Raw genomic sequence first — 5,451 nt, 5'->3', positions numbered from 1 at the left:
TTTTTTTACTCCAACACACAAAATGGTGAATGGACCTGCAACAGCTGGAGCAGCCAGCCAATCGGCGGCCACAACCCCGCTGACCGGCGCCGTCCTAGACCAATAGATATTCGGAGCCTGGTCGGCTCCGCCTCTCAACGACGAGCGACGCTTGCCACAACCAATCGCGCCCACCCGGCAGCGCTAGGGGGAGGGGCCAAAGTCCAAGATCGGCCTCCCTCTGGGACCGACACCAACCTGAGCCTACGACCGCCTGATCAGCCTAAGGTCCTGCCCTTCAATAAGTAATGGACACCAGCATTGACCAATCGCAGTCCGTTTTAGTGCAGAATGACGAATACAGTACCCAGTCGTCTTGCACTCTAGGCCGGAACCCAGCCTCTGCGAGGGACAGTAGCCAATGAACTGCAAGAAGGAGGGGCTAAGGGACAGGCTCTCCAATGAGCAAGCTCAGAAGGCGTGGCCTCAGCGTTTGTTGACCGGCTAGTCGCAATTCCTGCTGGGAATGGTAGTCTTCTTACGTCTCCGGCCCATAGTCGACAGTACATGGCAGACTACAACTCCCATGTGACAGAGTGCCTGGAGCTCCGAAGAACCCGTGCTAGGAGAAAAAGTCGAAAGGGCAGTTCCTCGTGAGTCTCACTGGGCGCCAGGAGCATCTTAGACCCAGGGCCCCGACTCACCCGGATTCCCGGCTCTGGCGTCGCTGCTGGCTCCTCTCAGTGGCGGCGGTAGCGGCACAAGGGGGAGGTGCGAGGAGCAGCCAACCGCCACCCGCGAGGCCCGCAGCCAATCAGCAGCGGTCGGGGCGGTGCAATGACCTCACCGGGTTCTACTCTCTTACCCCTCCCCCATGTGGTTGTTGCTGCCGGTAGCCGGGAGTAGGGAAGTTGTGGGGGAGGGGAGGAGAATAAGTGATGTCACCTTTCCCCCGCTTGATTGGCTGCCGGGTGGCCGGGACTACAACCAATCAACAGTCTCGGAAAGTCTGGCGCGGCCCCGCGGAAAGCCCTGTTGCCACCGCGAGGGGAGAGAACGAGCACTAGAGGGGTGGCGCGCGCTGCAGAGTAGTCTACGCGCGTGGCCTGGGGCTTGGTGGCCTTGGGGACAGGCCACCTCCTCCAAGACTTTGACATTTAGGGCGGCGCAGTTTTCTGACAGCCCCCCTAGACATGGGGTGGGGGGAGGCACGAGATGGGGAAGTACAGCGCTTCATGGGGCGTCACACTGCATTCCGTGAAGAGCTACGCTTTGTAGGTGTTCACACCTGGCGGGAGCAAGATTTTTTTTTTCTTTTTTAAGGTGGGGTGATCACACTGGGGGTTGGGAGGAGAGGAATATGCCCTGTCAGTAGTAGATTCCTCCTGCCCAGATACGGGATTCACACCAGCTGTGAACCTGTTGGCAGTGCATCCGTACTCTGCACATTGCATTTGCCCTGGCTAGCCGGTAATGGGCCGTAGTCACCTGCTGCGTCTGATGGGTTCGCAGTATCCATAAGGGATTCACACCAGGTGTGAGGAAAATGCCGCCAGCCTATTGCAGGTTCTTAATGCCTGTAACATTCACACTACCGGCGACAGAGTATACTGTGACGTGGCCAGTTCACTCTGGGCTAGAGGGAAGTATCAGTTGTCCAATGGGATTCACTGAGTATGAAGGAGATTCACCTTATCCATGAGATTCACATTATGCACTGTCCACAGAAGGTTTGCCTTGGGGGGGGGGATATTTCACTGTCTACAAGTTCACACTGGAGAGGAATCTTACACTGTTACTTATGCCATTATGTTATGACATACTATCTTATACTGTCATATTATAGCTACTATTTTAATATCATTCTAAAAAAGAGTTTGCACTTCCATGTTGAGTGGGCCCTGAGTTGAGGGAAATTTTATAGGGCTGTTTATACTGTGCCCATTGGGTAGGGGTTGGGTGTGAGCAAAGTTTATGCTCGTCAGAGAGTTCCCACAGCCCACTTACGTAGACCCTTGGAGAATGGTTCGTACTGTCCCACAAGGGGTTCACAGCAGCCAAAGAAAGTTCCGCATACATGGAGATGTTCACTGTCCATGTTAACATTGTCACAGATATGAAAGAGATTAATTATACTGGCCATGGGGAGGCTCAGACTGCGTGAAAGTTCACATTGCCCGTGACAACTTATATTGTGTTGGTGGCGGGGGGGAGGATTTCCATTGATTGGGATGGTGTTTCATGTTCCACAGTCAGTTCACATTAGGTGTGAGGGAGAATTAGACTCAATGGGGAGATCTGTACTCTCCATGAAGGAATTGACCCTGCCTAGGAAGCACAGGGGGTAAAAGGCGGTCTCTACTGTCTGTTCAGGATTGTCTCTGGCCGTGGTGTGTTTTTAATGTCCACAGAGGAACCCCCACTGCTTATTCGAGTTACACCATGCATAAAGGAGACCCATCTGTGGGAGTCCACACTGTCCAAGGCCTATTTCACCTGTCCCTGGAAGAATTACATAAAATGTAGTTAACTTACACAGTTCATTGAAATTACACTTTCATGTGGAGTGGGGGTGATGTTGCAGGAAGAAGAATAACACAGGCTTAGCCAGGTTGCTCAGGGTCAAACTGAGCTGGGCTTCTTCCCAGTTGTGTGACCTTGGGCGAATCACTTAATCCCTCTATGCCTCAATTTCTACGTCTGTAATGGGATAATTTTTTTTTTAATCCTATGGCATAGGGTTGTTATGAAGATGTAATGAGTTAAGATGTGCAAAGCATTTAGGTCTGTGTCTCTAGCAGGGTAAATCCTCAAAAATGTTAACTATTGCCGTGATTATTGTTATTCAGAAGGAGCTTATCACTGCCTGAAGAGTCTATGCTGTCACAACCTTACTGGTAACCTGTCCATATAGCTTGTATGTGTTGTAGTGGTGCTGGTGCTGGTGCTTTTTGAAAGGATTCCAGGGTTCAGCATATCTGTGGGGCATTTATCAATCCATCAGGAGGCATTATGGTCTACTGCTTGATGTCCCAGCTGTAACAGTTTTTAGCTGTGTAGCCTTGGGCCTGTACCCTCTCTCAGTCTCATTCTCCTCATATGAAAAATGGGGATCATTAGAATATCTATCTCATAGAGTTGAGATGAGGATGAAATGAGATGCTGACTCTAGGGCCTTGCGTATAGTAAGTGCTCAGTAAATGGGAGCGGTGATTTTTATATGCCCTGTCCTGCACTGGACTCTGGGAAATCCCTGCCATTCAAGAAGTCACCATTTCTTGGCCTTTATTTGGGGCCTAGTGTCGATGATGGGTTACACCACCCTTTAGGGAGTCATACTATCCTAATACGTGTGTGTATGTGTTGAAGGGGAGTTGGGTAACTTTTTATTGGAGAGTTAAGACTTTCCGGGTTGGGGGGGATTAGTATAATTGTATGAAAATTACAAAAGCCCAGAGGATTGGGTGTTTTTTTTTAATGTTAACCGTCTTTCAACTTTAGTGAATTTTTTTTATAACTATTATCAGTTAGATTTCACTTCAGACACAAGTAACAGAAATCCAAACAACAGTGGCTTAAATAAAATAGAGATGTATTTTTCTCTTACCTCTGAAGAGATTGAATCACCTTCTGGTCTTTTCAGTCATACTTAGCTCCTCTGCCTCAGTGGCTGCTGGAGCTCTTGCCATCCGCTCCAAGTTCCAAGCAGGGATATGGGATGTAAGGGTTTGACACTTTGAATCTTTGACCTTTTAGAAGCTTCTGTGGAAGCCCCACTCAATCCATACTTCTTACATCTTATTTGCCAGGTGTGTTATTTGGCCACCTCTGTTTGAGCCCAGAGGGTTTAACTGGAACAGGGAATTTCTTCCTGTCTACGGGAAAGGGCTACATTATCCATGACTTAATAAAACTGACAGTGGGGCTTCCCTGGTGGCGCAGTGGTTGAGAGTCTGCCTGCCGATGCAGGGGACACGGGTTCGTGCCCCGGTCCGGAAAGATCCCACATGCCGCAGAGCGGCTGGGCCCGTGAGCCATGGCCGCTGAGCCTGTGCGTCTGGAGCCTGTGCTCCGCAATGGGAGAGGCCACAACAATGAGAGGCCCGCGTACCGCAAAAAAACAACAAAACACACAAAAAAACTGACAGTGACATTGGGGTTTATTACACCCATTGGTTGAGTCTACACTATTCACAGAGTGGTCCACCCAGGCAGGTGGCACTGTCCACGTGGGGGCACAATGTTCTGCATGAGGCCATGCTGACTATGGGGCTACATTTCTCCCATGAAGGCTCACACTGCTTATTGAGGTAATCCTGTTTATATGCTTATCTACACTATGCATGTGAGGTTTACCCGGTTGTGGGAATTGACCCTACTGCTAGAGGAATTCACACAACACAACGATAAACAAGTTATGCCGCCTCTGTGGTAGCACACACTAAGGAGGGGACCAGGGCTTCCCTGGTGGCGCAGTGGTTAAGAATCCGCCTGCCAATGCAGGGCACGGGTTCGAGCCCTGGTCTGGGAAGATCCCACATGCCGCGGAGCAACTAAGCCCGTGCACCACAACTACTGAGCCTGTGCTCTAGAGACCGCGAGCCACAACTATTGAGCCCACGAGCCACAGCTACTGAAGCCTGCGCGCCTAGAGCCCGTGCTCTGCAACAAGAGAAGCCACCGCAATGAGAAACCCATGCATGGCAACGAAGAGTAGCCCCTGCTCGCCACGACTAGAGAAAGACCGTGTGCGGCAATGAAGACCCAATGCAGCCAAAAATAAAAAAAATTTATTTTAAAAAAAGGAGGGGACAAGCCATTTGTATGAGGGGGTGCATGTTGTTCATTTGCTTTCTCACCATCTATATGAGGCTCACACTGTTTTTGAGGGTTACACTGCCTATGTGGGGTTTACACCGTTTATATGGGTTGCCCTGTTATATGGGTCCACACGGTTTATGAAGTACTGTTGGATGAGGCTCAGATCATTTATGAGAGCTAGCCTATCTGTACAAGGTTTATGAGGGTCATGCTGCCTATATTGGGGTTCACACTGTTTTTGAGCATTCCACTGTCTATTGGGGGTTTACACTGTCCATGTGAGAATCACACTGTATATGGGCTTTACATCAGTTACGGACACTGTCTGTATGGGATCTGGTTGTGGGGTTATACCAGCTGCAGGCAGACTCAGTTCACTTCAGCAAATACATATCACCAGCCGACTCTATGACAGACCCTGGTCTAGGCACTGGTGATAAAGCAATGAAGAATGTGAAGAGGGGCTTTCCTGGTGGCGCAGTGGTTGAGAGTCCACCTGCCGATGCAGGGGACACGGGTTCGTGCCCCGGTCCGGGAAGATCCCACATGCCGCGGAGCAGCTGGGCCCGTGAGCCATGGTCGCTGAGCCTGCGTGGCCGGAGCCTGTGCTCCGCAACGGGAGAGGCCACAAGAGTGAGAGGCCCGCATACC

Source organism: Physeter macrocephalus, chromosome 17 (assembly GCF_002837175.3).
Source record: "Physeter macrocephalus isolate SW-GA chromosome 17, ASM283717v5, whole genome shotgun sequence".
NCBI lineage: Eukaryota > Metazoa > Chordata > Mammalia > Artiodactyla > Physeteridae > Physeter > Physeter macrocephalus.
Note: the sequence above shows the minus strand (reverse complement) of the source record.